Below are 17,805 nucleotides of genomic sequence, written 5' to 3' on the forward strand. Positions count from 1 at the left end.
CTCCATACTGCTTTCCATATTGGCTGCACCAACTTGCAATCCCACCAGCAGTGTGTGAGTGTGCCTTACCACCCACATCCTCAGCAACACTTGTTGTTTGTCTTCAAAACAGCTGCCATTCTGACTGGAGTGAGATGATATCTTAGAGTGGTTTTGATTTGCATTTCTCTAATTGCTAGAGATGATGAACATCTTTTTCATCTATTTGTTGATTGATTCTACATCCTTTTCTGAGAAGTGTCTGTTCAGGTCCTTGGCCCATTTCTTGATTGAATTATTTCCTTTTTTGGTGCTTAGCATTTTGAGTTCTTTATATACCCTAGACATTAGTTCTCTATCTGATGTGTGAGGGGTAAAAACTTACTCCCAGGATGTAGGCTTTCTGTTCACCTCAGATTGTTTTTTTTTTCTTTTCTGAGAAGAAAATGTTTAGTTTTAATCCATCCCATTTGTTGATTCTTGGTTTTAATTCTTGTGCTATGGGCATCTTATTAACGAAGTTGGGACCTAGCCACGTGATGAAGATTAGGGCCTACTTTTTCTTCTATTAGATGCAGAGTCTCTGGTTTAAATCCTAGGTCCTTGATCCACTTTGAGTTGAGTTTTGTGCATGGTGACAGAGAGGGGTTTAATTTCATTTTTTTTGCAAATGAATTTCCAGTTTTCCCAGCATCATTTGTTGAAGAGGCTATCTTTTCTCCAATGCATGTTCTTGGCACCTTTGTCTCATATAAGATAATTGTGATTTTGTGGGTTAGTCTCTGGGTCCTCTCTTCTGTATCATTGGTCAATCTACCAGCCTGTTTTGGTGCCAATACCATGCTGTTTTTATTACTATTACTCTGTAGGATAGTTTACGGTCTGATATAGTGATACCACCTGCTTCACTCTTCCTGCTTAGAATTGCTTTAGCTATTCTGGATCTCGTATTTTTCCAGATGAATTTTATGATTGCTTTTTCTATTTCTATGAGAAATGTCATTGGGGTTTTGATCAGAATTGCATTAAATCTGTGTAGTGCTGTTGGTTGTGTGGTCATTTTGATAATATTAATTCTGCCTATGCAAGAGTAAGGTAGATCTTTCCATCTTCTAAGGTCTTCTTTGATTTCTTTCTTTAGGGTTCTGTAGGTTTCCTTGTATAGATCTTTCACCTCTTTTGTTAAGTTGATTCCCAAGTATCTTATGTTTTCTTTTTTTGAAGTTACTGTAAATGGGGTAGTTTTTCTCATTTCCTTCTCAAGGCTTTGTCACTGATATACAGAAATGCCTTTATTTAATGGATGTTGATTTTATATCCTGCTGCTTTGCTGAATTCATTTTTTAGTTCTAGAAGTTTTCTGGTGGTGCTTTGGGGGTCTTCTAGGTGTAGAATCGTATTGTTGGCAAATAGTGCTAATTTAAGTTCTTTTCCTGTAGTTACTCCTTTAATTTCTTTCATCTGTCTAATTGCTCTGGCCAGTGTTTCAAGAACTGTTGAATAGAAGTGGTGAGAGAGGGCATCCCTGTCTTGTTTCAGTTTTTAGAGGGAATGCCTTCAGTTTTTCTCATTCAGAATGATGTTGGCCTGAGGCTTAGTGTAGATAGCCTTCATGATGTTGAGATATGTTCCTGTTATCTCTAGTTTTTTCTAATGTTTTGAACATGAAAGGGTGCTGTATTTTGTCAAATGGTTTTTCTGTGTCTCTTGAGATGATCATATGATTCTTATTTTTAAATATATTGATGTGATGAATGACCTTTATTGATTTAAATATGTTGAACCAACCCTGTATTCCCGGGACAAACCCCACTTGATCTTGGTGCACGACCTTTTTAACATGTTTTTGAATTCAATTTGCCAGAATTTTATTCAGAAATTTTGCATCTATGTTCATTAGAGATATTGGCCTGAAGTTTTCTTTTTTTCATTTGTCCCTGCCTGGTTTGGGGATCAGGGTGATATTGGCCTCATAGAATGAGTTTGGAAGTGCTGTTTCTTTCTGAAATAAATTGAAGAGTATTGGTATTTTTGTAGTTCTTCTTTAAAGGTCTTGTAGAGCTCGGCTGTGTATCCATCTGGTCCTGGACTTTCCTTGGTTGGTGAGCTTCTGATGGCATCTTCTATTTCATCATTTAATATTGGTGTCTTTAAATTGTGTATATTTCCTGATTCAATCTGGGAATATCATAGGAATTAAGAAATTTGTTGATGCCTTCAATGTCTTCTATTTTATTGGGGTATACATTTTTAAGATAATTTCTAATTATCCTCTCTATTTCTGAGGTGTCTGTTGGGATATTGCCTTTTTCATCATGTATGCTGGTAGTTTGAATTTTCTCTCTCCTTCTCTTCATTAGCATAGCTAGGGGTCTGTCAGAGAACCAACTTTTTGTCAAGGTTTAATTGTTTCTTTTAATTCAATTTCAGTTCCAATTTTAATTATTTCTTGCCTTCCACTGCTTTTGCTGTTGATTTGTTCTTCTAGGGCTTTGAGATGAAGTATGAGATCAATGATTGACTTTCTCTTCTTTTAAGGAATGAACTCCATGCAATGAAGTTTCCTCCTAGTACTGCTTTCATAGTGTCCAAGAGATTTTGATATGTTGTGTCTATGTTCTTGTTTTCCTCTAAGAATTTTTTAATCTCCTCCTTGAAGTCTTCTGTGACCCATTGTTCATTCTATTGTACCAAATTGATTCACTCGTTGAACTGCTTATAAAACTTGAAACATTTCAAGTCTGTCTTTTCGTGAGGTGGAAGTGTCACTTTACATGTCTCCAAATGTTAATATTATATGAATATTTTACACATTGGGAATGTGTCATGGATGATACTTGAAACTAATTGTATTGGGGAGCTCAATCTATCTCATGGACACAAAGCAGAGAGAATAGCAACCAGACTGTTTTCAAAACCTTTTTTTACCACTCTTTTTGTCTCCCTTGGGCACAATTCACCTTATGAGAATATCTCTGACAAGTCTGATTTGCATCTGGAATGTCCGCCAAATTTCACATTCACTGATGGCAGAAAAGTTAGGCGTTGGGCTTTTATTCAGTGCTTGGATTATGGTATATATCCTTCACTTCACTCTGATATGGAGTATGTATACTGTTTTTGGACTTATGTATTTTCCTCTGAATTAGGTAATGGAAAGTATCTTATTACATAATTAAGGTCACTCTCCTACCTGACAGTCAGTTCTACTAACTCTTAATTCAAACTAAAAACTAAATGATGGTTTTGTCCGTGTGCTATTGATCTACCAATTTGTATTTCAGGAGCCATTGACATTCGGGGACGTGGCCATAGATTTCTCTCAGGAGGAATGGGAATGCCTAGATCCTGCTCAGCAGAATTTATATAGAGAAGTGATGTTGGAGACCTACAGCAACCTGCTCTTTGTGGGTGAGCATAACTTTCCCTCAAAATTCCTATTTATCGTTATTTAATTTTCTTCCCTTGAAGTAGATCTTTTGGGAACTTCACCATAAGAATGAGTTTCAGATTTTTGCATTCAATAAAAATGACGGGGTAGTTCTTGGTGCTGACAAGAAAATGTTAATGATCTTTCTTTTCATCCTTAATGTTTTCCTTCGTTGGCATGATATACATCCTTCACTTGACATATGGTTGACTTAGAGAAATGCAGTCATGTCAAATCCTGTGGCCCACATTTAGCAGAGGACATAGTTGAGGTAGAGGAGGAAGCCTAAATTCAAAAAGGTTGATTGAGACATTATCCAGCAGAAAGGATTTTTGAGAGGCTTTGATTTCTTTCTCTTGTCATCATAGAAGAACCTGTTCTCTGTTTTGTGCTTTAAAATTATCTAGTCTCCTGCTTTTCCTCCAGTAATGTCTCCATACACTCAAATTAACAACAAAACTTTCCCTTTGCCTTGTGAGTGTCAATATTATCTGACGGCTCTTCTATCATTTTTTAAAATATTTTTAGTTGTTAATGAATTTCCCATTTATCCATATGTGGTGCTGAGGGTCGAACCCAGGGCCTCACACATGCTAGACAAGCACTCTACCACTAGTCTACAATTCCAGCCCCTCTTCATTACTTACAGGAAATTTCTGCACATTTCTGGAGACCTCTAGGTCCACCCATTGTAATATATTACTATCATAAGTCAGTTTCTCTAATCTTATTTGTACATTTTTTTCACTAAAATTTCCTTATCAGTGTTCTTTCTGATATGTGTAATGGATTTTCTGTGAAATTATTTGCCATGGAATGAATGTCAACTTGGACAAAGACTGCTGTTTTGAGAGATGGTGTAAGTTGTAGTTGAATAAGAGGATTTGTAAAATAATACATCTGTGGATATTTACAATTTGGTTGGTTGATTTTTTTCTTTATTTTTTTATTGTGTACAGTCGGTTCCATGTTATTACTGGGTTTCCTCATATCAGTTAATTCCTTCACAAATTGAGATATGCATGACTCTTATTTGTATTGCTAATAATGTTATATGTGCTTTTTCTTGGATAAATATTAAGCCTCTTTTGTCTATGACTTTTGTATTTTATCTTGATTGGCCTTTTATTCTGCCCATGTATGTAGAAATTGAAATTTTCTATATGTAAATGTAATGGGGTTTACCAAAATAAAAAATGTGGGAAAGTCTTGCTTCAATGCTCAGAAGCCATTTCTCATCCAAATATTCATAGTCAAGACAAAACGTGCAAGTGTAAGGCGTGTGAAAGGGCTCTTAATCACAGTACAGAGCTTGCTTAATACAAGAGAATTTATAGAGAAGGAGAGCACTATAAGTTTAGAAGATGTTGAGCAAGCCAATATATTCTTTAAACACAGCAGATACTATGACAATGATAAACCCTACAAATTTAAAAGAAAGCAGAAAAACATTTAGTGAAAGGTACAACTTGTTAAGAATCAGGGGATTTATACTGAAGAAAAGGCCTATAAATGTAAAAAGTCTAGCAAAGCCTTAAAAGATTGTTCAACTCTTACTCAACACCAAAAAATTTTTTCTGCAGCGAAGACCTACCAAGGTGAAGAATGCAACACACTGAAGAACTTCATTCAACATCACAGTGTTCATACAGGAGATATGCCATGTAAAGAATGTGAAAAAACTTCAAATAAAAACTCCAATCTTATTTGTCACCAGTGGACACACATTGAAGAGATGCCCCACATATGTAAACAAGTTTGTGAAGCTTTTAATCAAAAACCAAGCCTAAAAAATCACCAGAGAATTTATACTGGAGAGAAGCCCTACAAATGTAAAGTGTGTGGCAAAAGTTTTCATAGAAAGTCACATCTTGATCGCCACAACAGGATTCATACTGGAGAGAAGCCCTACAAATGTAAAGTATGTGGCAAGAGTTTTAATACAGACTCACATCTCTATTGCCACAATAGGATTCATACTGGAGAGAAGCCCTACAAATGTAATGTGTGTGGCAAGAGTTTTAGTCAAAAATCATCACTTACTCACCACCAGCGAATACACACTGGAGAGAAGCCCTACAAATGTAAAGAGTGTGGCAAAGCTTTTACTCGCATTTCACAGTGTAATTATCACGAAAGGATTCATACTGGAGAGAAGCCCTACAAATGTAGAGAATGTGGCAAAGCTTTTAATAGCATCTCACAGCGTAATTATCACAAAAGGATTCATACTGGAGAGAAGCCCTACAAATGTAGAGAATGTGGCAAAGCTTTTAATAGCATCTCACAGCGTAATTATCACAAAAGGATTCATACTGGAGAGAAGTCCTACAAATGTAAAGTGTGTGACAAGAGTTTTAATCAAAAACCATCACTTACTCAGCACCAGCGAATCCACACTGGAGAGAAGCCCTACAACTGTAAAGTGTGTGGCAAGAGTTTTAATAAAAAATATTCACTTACTCAGCACCAGCGAATCCACACTGGAGAGAAGCCCTACAACTGTAAAGAATGTGGCAAAGCTTTTAATAGCATATCACAGCATAATTATCACAACAGGATTCATACTGGAGAGAAGCCCTACAAATGTAAAGTGTGTGACAAGAGTTTTAGTCAAAAACCATCACTTAATCAGCACCAGCGAATCCACACTGGAGAGAAGCCCTACAACTGTAAAGAATGTGGAAAAGCTTTTAATAGCATCTCACAACTTAACTGTCATAAAAGAATTCATACTGGAGAGAAGCCCTACAAATGTAGAGAATGTGGCAAAGCTTTTAATCGCATCTCACATCTCAGTTGCCACAAGAAGATTCATACTGGAGAGAAGCCCTACAAATGTAAAGTATGTGGCAAGAGTTTCATTAAAAAATCAACACTTACTCAGCACCAGGGAGTCCACACTGGAGAGAAGCCCTACAACTGTAAAGAATGTGGCAAGAGTTTTCGTCACAAAGCATCACTTACTGACCACCAGAGAATCCACACTGGAGAGAAGCCCTACACCTGCAAAGAATGTGGCAAAGCTTTTAGGCAAAGATCGTCACTTACTCAACACCAGAGAATCCACACTGGAGAAAAGCCCTACAAATGCAAAGAATGTGGCAAAGCTTTTAATACTGTTTCTCAGCATAGTCGCCACAAGAGGATTCATACTGGAGAGAAGCCCTACCAATGTAGAGAATGTGGCAAAGCTTTTAATCAAAAATCAATACTTACTCAACACCAGAGAACCCATACTAGAGACAAGTCCTATAAATGTGAAGAATGGCAAACCTTTTCAAATTGAAGATCATATCGTACTAAACATTATAGATTTTATACTGGAGAGAAGCTTTACAATGAAAACATCGCATCAGTGTCTTTAAGGATGAATCAACCCTATTTCACAGTAGTTCAGCACTATTTCACACCAGAGATATGATAGCACAGAAATTATACAAGTGTAAAATAGGTGTCGGAGTCTCCAACAGTTGTTCACACCCTACTCAGCACCTCAGAATTCATGCGAGTGAGAGGACATGTGGAAAAATTTTTGCAAAGCTTTTGGCCATTGATCAAACATTTTTGAAACACTGGAGGATTTGCAGCATATAGAAACCCAAAGAATGTGTCCAAGACTGTATTCAAATTTCACACATTTTTCAATTTCTGACCTCATACCTGTAGCAAATGTGGAGTAGCATTTGTCCAAAGTATGTACCTTAGATAACAACAAAATATTAAAAAAACAACTTGACGAGTATACAAATTTGTAAGTTTCTTATCTATAGCCCATCCCTTGAAGTATGTGGGACCTAGGAGGAAAAAAATCATTTAAATGTAGAAAATGGGTAATTGCTTATGACATTTGCTGAAAATTTTCTTAAGATCTTTAGCTGATATTGTAGAAATAAGGAAATACAAATATAGAATAGTGCATCCCTAAAAGGATATAATTTTACTATAAATCAACAATTACTACATATTCTCATTTTTCACAACTGGAGAAAACAGAATTCTCATAGTTGATTATTACAGAAGTCTCTTAATGTTTATATGAAATTTTAAATTTTTGGTTTTTGTTTGTACTTAAACTTAGGGACACTTAATCAGTAAACTGCATCCTCAGATTTTTTTTTTCATTTTTGCTTAGAGATACAGTCTTCTAAGTTGTTTAGGGCCTCACCAAGTTATGGAGCCTGGCTTTTAACTCGCAAAGCTTCTCACGTCCCTAGGGTCACAGGCATGGATCACCATGCCCGTTTTACAGGGCATTTTTAATTATATTTGCATTTCGGATGCAATTTGTTACTAAATAAAGTGTGAATTTCTTAATGTTAACCTTGTCAGGCATTTAATGATGTTATTAGGTCACACATCTCCCACTATTCACTTTGCTAATGGATCAAATATAGCAAAACACTCTATTGGGTAAATAATGCTGTAACGTCTCCATTAATTATTTCATATATTAAATCAAGTTTTACTTGGGGAATATTATTTATGTGAATTATATACTCTTTTGTTTGTAATTATGCAAAAATTAAGTTACAGGAAGGATCTAGGAATACTAAAATGATGCCCAGATATTCCTAGTTTGAATTACGACTTTAACATTTCACCTTTTATAGTAGCAGTACTCCCTAAGGGATTTACAACTCCGGAGAGTTATACAAGCTCCCAATCAGGGAGAGGAGAAAGACCCAAGAGACTAGGAGCCAAGGTGCGTATTCAGATAAAAAAGGAGGATTGCTGAAGAGGAAATAGTCTCAGTGTTTCCTGGAGAAATCACGTGGTCCACAGGCCCATCCTGACTCTTGGACTGAAGAAACCATGCAGTTCCTCATAAATTCCATGACGTTCATCACTGAGGAGACTGTACTGACCTCAAGTGTAGGAAAAACATCCCAATATAGGACCACCTCTTTAGTCTTGGATACTCAGTAGAAAAGTGTAACCAGATACATGTAAAATGATGACTGTAAAAAGAAAAAGACTTACTATAGGAGCATTTTTATTTCATTATATATTTTGATTTTATAGACCTTTTTCGTTCTACTTACTTACAGTGTAATGTTTGTTATACTTATTGGATTATACGATAGATAGCATGTGTCATAGATCCCTCTGCAACCCAGTAATTATAAGATACTATAAACTAACCCTGTCCCTCTTCAGATCTTATAGCTCCAGGAGCCCATGACACCACAGAGAGAGAAACACAATTTTGATTGAAATAAACCCCTAGACTCTCATCTATAAGTCCTGTTCAAAAAGTAAAAACACAATGTTCTCTTCATATATGAGCCCTTAGGGGCAACAAAACACCACCCACAAACATTTCATTTAACTTTATTTGGGAAAATAAATATTGAAATATAATGATAAGTTCTAGGAGAATAATATTCACAGCATTTTTTTATTCCAAAGGGTAAATCTCTAGGTTTCATGCTTATCTCCACTCCATGTTATTTTACACAGAAAAGTGGCCTCATTTTACTTATGAGTTTTAGCTATTTATAAGGCCCGGAGGGAAGATTCAGTACTAGAGGTCTAAGGAAAATACTAAAGATCTTCCCTTTCCATGTGACTGCACGATGTCTGCATATCCTTTATGATACAGCTAAAGAACGCCAATATCTCAATGCATCTGGCTCCGTGGCTCAGTCATTGGAACCCCAATTTAATTACTCATCTCAAGGCTATCACTCCCTCCTCTGGGATCTGACCAGTTGAAGGAGGACGTAGTGTTCTTCATGGGATCACTAGTTCATGCAAGCTGTTAGAACAAAGAAAGCTTTATTCTAACTTGTATTGATTCAGCCCCACTTTAAATACAAGTTAGAACAAGACTTCAGACTCTCACCTGTGGAGAGGATGCTCTGCCCAGCACTTCCCAGTCAGGACCCTGAAAAGCTCTTTGGGACTCCCCAGTACATAGGTTCAGTGGTTGGGTTTTCCTAGTCTGGCAATACAGTTGCCTGTGTCTTTCACTTTTGCTTTCTCTCTTGCTTTCATAGTATTACTCAAGGAAACACTGTCTTGTGTGAAGAGAGTGTCTTCCTTATCTATTGGATCTGACCTGCGAAGTTGAGCAGCTGCCCACATACTGAATGTCACAAACACATGTATGTGTTATCTAATCAGCAACTAGTGTGTCTTTCAACTGCATGATTTTTTATTGCATTGGGGAGGAAACTGAGAATGCTTTGAGTGCACACAGCACTATTCATAGTATTCATAACACTGCTATGTAATGTTTCCTCTCTGCTCAACTTGTAAGTATTTATATTGTGCTGCTTTGTAAATCAAATAGAAAAGAGTTGCAAACCAATATTTTGTGATAATAGATAGTTGCACAGACTGACTTGGGCAACTCTATTTACCATTGTTTATTATTTTGTATGGGCTCAAGGTACTCTTTTATAATTGTATTTACCCTTAATGACATTAGCATTTATTGAAGAGTTTTTCACTCACAAACCTTCTCTGTATACAAATTTGCCCTTATCATTTTTAAAATTACTTACTCTCTTTAGGTATACATGACAGTAGAGCAAAATTTGACATATTACACATACATGGAGTAAAACTCATTTTAGTTAGCATTCCATTCTTGAGGTGTACATGGTGTGGACCTTCCCTGGTGGTGTGTTTGTATATGAACACTGAAAAGGTGCGTCTCATTCATCGTACTGTCATCTGTATTCCTATTTCCCTTTTCTTCCCTTCGTTCCAACTTTGTCTAATCCACTGAATTTCTATTCTCTCCCCCTCCCTTGTTGAGTGGTTTAGCATTACATATAATATTCATATATATTAAATATATAATATTCATAATATAATATGTATATAATATTTATTATATTATATGTAATGTCTGTTTCTTTCTACTATCCTTCCTATCCCCATATCCCCTCCCCTCCCTGCACTCCTCTCTACTTAATCTAAAGTCACTATTCTTCCCCACCCCTTTGTGAATTAGCATCCACTTACCAGAGAGAACAGTTGGCCTGTTTCCCTCTGTGTGTGTGTGTGTGTGTGTGTGTGTGTTGGCTTATTTCACTTAGCATGATATTCTCCAACTCCGTCCATTTACCACCAAATGCCATAGTTTCATTCATCTTTAAATCTAAGTAATATTCAATTGGTGGGGGATATATATATATATATAAAATCACATTTTATTGATCCATTCATCTGTTGAAGGACACCTAGGTTGGTTCTATGGTTTAGCTGTTGTGAATTGTGCTGCTATAAACCTTGGTGTGGCTGTGTCCCTGTAGTGTGCTGTTTTTAAGTCCTCTGGGTATAGTCCGAGGAGAGGGACAGCTGAATACAATGGTGGTTCCATGCTGGTTTTGCAAGGAGTGTCCATACTTATTGACATCCTGACCTTCAGCGAGGGTGGCATTCAGAAACATGTTTGGCGCTTAATTGCTGCCTCCGAAGTTTTACATCTTACTGAGAAACCTTTACCAGACTTTGTAAGCAAGAACTACAAGGAAGGTTCTAGCTATGGCTTATGGGCCTGTGTTCAATCTCCTTATGCTTTAATTACTGGAAATGTAAAAGTTAAAAGGGAAGATGATAGATATCTTGTAACATGTAGTAAATGTAATTTAACTAATTGTAACACCAGAAATAATAGAGAAAAAACAACGATGATACTTCATCAGCCCTCCTTTGTCTTATTACCAGGAAATATTTCAGAGCCATGGTAGGCTGATGCTTCAAGTCTTACAACAAATACATGCCCAGCTAGGGAGACCTAAGTGTGCTCTTGGGCTCATAATAGTGGGAGTTGTTCCCTTGGTTTCTTTTATTGCTTCCATGGTGACAGCTTTGGTGGCCATATCTCAAATATTCAACATGCAAATTTTCTTAATAGTTTGGCTCAGAATACTTCCAAGGCTCTTCACAATCAAATAAATGTTGATGAAAGGATTGAGACCAAGCTAAATGCCTTAGAGACTGCTGTCGTGAATATAGATAATGAACTTTCCACTTTGAAATTCAAGGAAAGACCTAAATGTCATGCTAGCTATAATTATGTGTGTGTCACTGCTGCCAAATGCAATGCTTCTTAGTGGTATTGGGAGAAGGTTCAAAACCATTTGTTGGATATTTGGCAGAAGAAAGATAACAGCTTGGATCTTTTGCAGCTGCATCATCAGATTCAAGATATCCAAAAAAGTAAGGTTGATTTTTCAGATCCCACACTTTACCTGATCAAATACTTTCCAGCTTTAACCCTGGAAACATTCTTAATCCCTCTGCATGGTATATCCTTGTATTGTTCTCGTTGCTACTAATTCTCTCTTGTGTTGTAATTGTAGGATGTCATGCCCCCAGAACAAGAATTTAGGGACTCAAAATAATGACCCATCACCTGGTTTTTCCAAGAAAGAAGGACGGATATGTTGGAAGCCCCTCTGAATGACCCATGCCTTCCAGTCCTGAAGCAGGAGGCTCTGACCAGTCACTACATTTCTGATGACTTGGGCATTGTCCCAGCTCAGATAGAGAGGGGGGCCTTCAGATGTAGGTGTTACCCACGAGGGTTGAGTTATCCTCATGTGTCCCTTGTAACCCTGCCCCCTCTGGCCTTTTTTGAATAGAACTTTCTAAGAACAAGAGTCCCCAAATAAAAGCTCTCTTCTGAATGTGGTCACTTTCTCCCCAGCCTCGTGACTTTCTCTTGCCCTCCCTTCCTGAGGTGAAGAGTGGAGAAGCCATCCTGAAGCTTGGGTAAAGGTAAAGTGTGTCTGTTTTATTTGGTGTCCCTGGAAATTCACAGGAGTGCCCTTAAGTTCAGCTGACTGTGCAGGTCGGGGCTGGCAATTTGTAACTGGTGTTCAGAGGGATCACACACACACACACACACCTTATATTTCTCAAGAGTAAAAGCAAAGGCAAAAATGGCCCTGCAATGACTAGATATCCACAGGAAGAAAAATGTATTTGGATACATGCCTCACATCATATGCAAAAATAAAATTAAAAAAAAATAAATCAAAGGACTTTGTCTAACAACTGGAAGAAAAAAACTCATAAAAAACAGTTGAGGAAGTTTTCATTGCTTTGGAGGTGGTGATGGCTATTTAATATTTGTATCTATTTGAATCATGCCACTCTTCTCATTTAGAATAACCGCCTTCTAGAAGTGGTATGATTTCATGTCAAAATAAACCCTAATGTGATGTGTAGTTGAAATTCACTATTAAAAAATCAGATTTAAAAATGAACAAAGGCACTGGAGATGTAGCTCAGGGATGTAGCAGCCCTGAATTTAATTTTCAGTACCCACAAATAATTATTAAAGTAACAAAGACATTTCTGAATGTAATAGGCTTAATCTTGACTCTGTTGGCACTTCTGTGGGTTTGGTGAAAATGAGAACCATTTTCATGATAATTCATAATTTGTTAAAATATGTACCCACAAAATTATAAGATTTTTCTTTTTTGTGACTCTTAACAATACATTCATGACTACATGAAGAAGCCACAAGCATACAGATGTTAGTTTGGGGTCAGAAGTTTATTAGTTAATATTATTTGTATGATAGCCCTTCCGCTAATATGACTCCACACAAGGCTAGGGATCATTTGGCTCCAGGGGAATAATCTTTACTCTTGAGAAATTTCAATTTTATTTAAGTCTATAGATTAAGAAAAATGGATGTCCAGGTTTGACTTATACAAGGTAAATGTGGTTGGAGTTTTCCAGATAGAAGTCCCCATTGGGGACAGTGAAATTTCAAAAGTATATACGGAAGCCTAGATGAAGTCTATAGCTTGAAAACATAGTGACTAAATTGTAAATAAGTTTATTATAACATTCAAAAATTTATTATGCCACATTATAAGCCTCATATCTAAAATCCTGTAGATATTTTCCAAATATATGGTATTATAAGAAGTATCTTTTGGCGCATGCTTATAATCCCAGCAGTTTGGGAGGCTGAGGCAGGAGGAGCACATATTCAAAGCCAGCCTTAGTAATTGCTCTCTAAATATAATTGTTAGAAGGGCTGGGAATGTTTCTCAGTGGTTAAGCTCTGCTGGGTTCAATCCCTGGTACCAAAATGAAAAAAATAAAAATTGTCTTTTCTAAGAATCTATTGTACAATGCAGGGTCATGAGATTTACATGTTTTCTGCTAAGAATTTTGTAGCTCCAATTCTCATATTTACACCTTTCTTCCATTTAAAATTAATTGTGTAAAGTGTGAGATAGTGTTTGAGATCATGTTCCAAGCCTTATACGGATAGTTGTTCCAGATGATTTGAAAACATTTTTTCCTATAACATCGTGGCATTCTCTTTGAAAAATAATTGACCATAAATATAAGGATTTATTTCTAAATTCTATTCCATTTACTTATTTCTTTTTGCAGTAATGAGTTTGAATCTAGGAACACTCTACCACTGAGATTTATCCCCAGTTCTTTTTTTTTTTTTTCTTTTTGGTTTTGAGACAAGGTCTTGCTACTTTCCCGAGGGTGACCTCAAATTGTCAATTCTCCTTCCTCAGTCCCCTGAGTTGCAGGTACTGTAGGCATCCACAACCATGCCTGGAATATTATTCCACTTAATCATTTTGTAATCGTGACTCAGTACTGATTACAGTAACATTTTCAAAATAGCTTTATGAAGGTGTACTATATATACACAATAAAGAGTCTCTGCATGGTATTTTAACACGTACCCCATATCCACTGATGAAATCCCTTTCTCATTTCCCACCTCCACTCTTTAACCTTTAAAAATCATCAACCTAAATTCAGGTTTAGCTTCCCCACATGAGGGATAGCATGCAGTGTTTGTATGCCTGTGTCTGGTTTTATTTCATTTCACCACGCTACCCTCCAATTTCACCCAATTGGTTGCAGGGGGCAGGATTTGATTTTTATGGATGTATGCCTACATATATGCCATATTTTCTTTATCCATCTGTCCCAGAATTCCTAGGCGATTCCATATCTTTTCAATTGGGATGTGCCTCAATAATCATGGACGTCCAGGTATCAGATGAGGGTTTCATACTTTTTTATTACATACCCCCAAGTGGGATACCTGAATAACAAGGTAATTCTATTTTAGTATTATTTAGTTGAGATACTGAAGACTTAACCAAAGCTTCATGTGCTTGGCAAACATTTGACCGTTAGACTACATCACAGTGCCTTATTATTATTACTATTATTATTATTATTATTATTATTATTATAAATTTATTTTGAGAGAGCATTACGTTAAGTTTCCATCCTCACAGAAAATTCAGGATCCTCCTCCTGTGGTCTCCCAAGTTGCCTACTTTACAGGCATTTATCAGCATTCCTGGCCTCCAGCATATTTCTTTTTTATTGGAGACAGGGTTTTGTGCTGTTTGACCTTGAACTTGCACAAGCTTCCCTTAAACTTGTAATCCTCCTCCTTTAGCTTCTGAAATATATGGGATTGGTTGTGTGCCATGATCCCAGCTATTGTTAGTTTTTTGAGTAATATGCACAGTTTTTCATATCAGCTACCCAATTTACTTGCACATACCCGTGCCTAAGTGTTGATTTTTCTCCACATCCACATCGGTGTTTGTCACTTTTCTAAGTTATCCATTCTGACTGGGTGAGGTGCTACCTCATGTTTTTTTTTCTTGTGGTGCTGGGGACTGAACCCAGGGCCTTGTGCATGCAAGGCAAGCACTCTACTAACTGAGCTGTTTCCCCAGCCTTCCTCATTGTGTTTTTGATTTGCATTTTTCTGAAGCTAATTATATGGAACATTTTTCTCTATGTTTACTGGAACTTTTTGTTTCTTCTTTTGAAAACTGTCTACTTTGTTTGCCCACTTGAATGGCATTACATAGTTTTTGATTGTTTGGTGTTATGAGTTTTTTGTTCTTTACATATTCTAAATATAAAGTTTGTATCAAATGCATACTGGGCAAAGATTTTCTCCCATTTTATAGGGATTCCACTTTTTTTTCCTTTGCTCTACATCAGAATTTTAGTTTAATGCCATTTTTATTTTTTTATTTTTGTGTGTGTGTGTGATTTTGAAATTCTGTCCAAAATATTTGTTGTCCTTACCAGAGTCTTAAATTTCTTTCCCTTGTTTATTTTGTAGTTTCACAGTCAGGTCTTTTACTCCTTTTGAATGATTTTGAACAGGGTGAGGAATAGGGATCCAGTTTCTCGGAGTACTGAAACTATACTGAGCTTTAAAATTGGGATGTGTGAGTCTTCCTATTTTGTTCTTTATATTTTTCTTGAAAAAAAAAACCACTGTATTTTGTATTTGAGGTTGACTGAACTTCCATATTCTCCTTAGGCTTACTATTACATCTTTTTCAAAAATGGCATGTGGGAATTTTGGTAAGGTTTTCATTGGTAGGTAAATCAACTTGCATTTTACCATTTTAGCAACATTGAATCTTATAAAAGATAGTGGATGCCTACTTAGTCTTTTAAACATTTTCTGTAGTATTTTCTGCTTTCAAGACATATTTTTTTGTGAATTTTTTTGCTATGTATTTAATGTTTGATGCTACCATAAGTGGAATTTTTAAATAATTTTGCTTTGAATATTTATTGTTCTGCTACAAAAATTGTATTGATATATCGGTGCTATATCCTGCATAAATGCTGAATTTTTTTTTCAAATAGTTCTTTGGTAGAGACCTTAGGATTTAATTCACATAAAGCCATCTATCTGCTTTTAGAGTTAGATATAGTTTGATAGTTTCACTTCACATTTCTAATAGGATTATTGTTGTTGTTGTTTGGTACCAGATATTGAACTCAGGGTCCCTTGACCACAGAGCCACATCCCCAGCCCTATTTTGTATTTTGTTTAGAGACCGGGTCTCGCTGAGTTGCTCAGTGCCTTGCTTTTGCTGAGGCTGGCTTTGAACTCAGGATCCTCCTGTCTCAGCCTCCCAAGTCACTGGGATACAGGCATGTGCCAATCATGCTCAGCTCTGATATGGATGTTTTTTTCCCATTTATCAAATTAGACCTTTTATTTATTTATTTATTTTTCTGTGTTTTCTAAATTTTCTTCTTTTTTTAAATTTATTGGTTATTCAAAACATTACAAAGATTGCAGAATCACATCAGTTACACATCCACATTTTTACATAATGCCATAATAGTAACTGTTGTATTCTGCTACCTTTCCTATCCTCTACTATCCCCCCTCCCCTCCCCTCCCATCTTCTCTCTCTACCCCATCTACTGTAATTCATTTCTCTCCTTATTTTTTCCCATTCCCCTCACAACCTCTTATATGTAATTTTGTATAGCAATGAGGGTCTCCTTCCATTTCCTTGCAATTTCCCTTTTCTCTCCCTTTCCCTCCCACCTCATGACTCTGTTTAATGTTAATCTTTTCCTCCTGCTCTTCCTCCCTGCTCTGTTCTTAGTTGCTCTCATTATAATATCAGAGAAAACATTTGGCATTTGTTTTTTAGGGATTGGCTAGCTTCACTTAGCATAATCTGCTCTAATGCCATCCATTTCCCTGCAAATTCCATGATTTTGTCATTTCTTAAGTGCTGCGTAGTACTCCATTGTGTATGAATGCCACGTTTTTTTTATCCATTCATCTATTGAGGGGCATCGGGGTTGGTTCCACAGTCTAGCTATTGTGAATTGTGCTGCTATGAACATCGATGTGGCAGTATCCCTGTAGCATGCTCTTTTAAGGTCTTCAGGGAATAGTCCGAGAAGGGCAATAGCAGGGTCAAATGGTGATTCCATTCCCAGCTTTCCCAGGAATCTCCAAACTGCTTTCCAAATTGGCCGCACCAATTTGCAGTCCCACCAGCAATGTACAAGTGTACCCTTTTCTCCACATCCTCGCCAGCACTTGTTGTTGTTTGACTTCATAGTGGCTGCAATCTTACTGGAGTGAGATGGTATCTTAGGGTGGTTTTGATTTGCATTTCTCTAACTGCTAGAGATGGTGAGCATTTTTCATGTACTTGTTGATTGATTGTATGTCCTCCTCTGAGAAGTGTCTGTTCAGGTCCTTGGCCCATTTGTTGATTGGGTTATTTGTTTTCTTATTGTTTAATTTTTTGAGTTCTTTGTATACTCTGGATATTAGGGCTCTATCTGAAGTGTGAAGAGTAAAAATTTGTTCCCATGATGTAGGCTCCCTGTTTACCTCTCTTATTGTTTCTCTTGCCGAGAAAAAACTTTTTAGTTTAAGTAAGTCCCATTTGTTGATTCTTGTTATTAACTCTTGGGCTATGGGTGTCCTATTAAGGAATTTGGGAGCCCGACCCCACAATATGTAGATCGGAGCCAACCTTTTCTTCTATCAGACACATAGTCTCTGATTTGATATCAAGGTCCTTGATCCATTTTGAGTTGACTTTTGTGCATGGCGAGAGAAAGGGATTCAG

At 36.8% G+C, this 17,805-nt stretch overlaps 1 protein-coding gene across 1 annotated transcript in view; it reads left to right on the forward strand.

Moving 5' to 3' along the window:
- Positions 1–17,805, forward strand: part of LOC308638615 (zinc finger protein 519-like) — a gene marked incomplete at its 3' end in the record, with an annotated part of 129,420 nt that overhangs the window by 5,568 nt on the left and 106,047 nt on the right. The gene's annotated exons all lie outside the window — the stretch shown is intronic.

The sequence above is a fragment of the Spermophilus citellus genome, assembly GCF_964194105.1.
Source record: "Spermophilus citellus genome assembly, chromosome: 19".
Classification (NCBI taxonomy): Eukaryota; Metazoa; Chordata; class Mammalia; order Rodentia; family Sciuridae; genus Spermophilus; species Spermophilus citellus.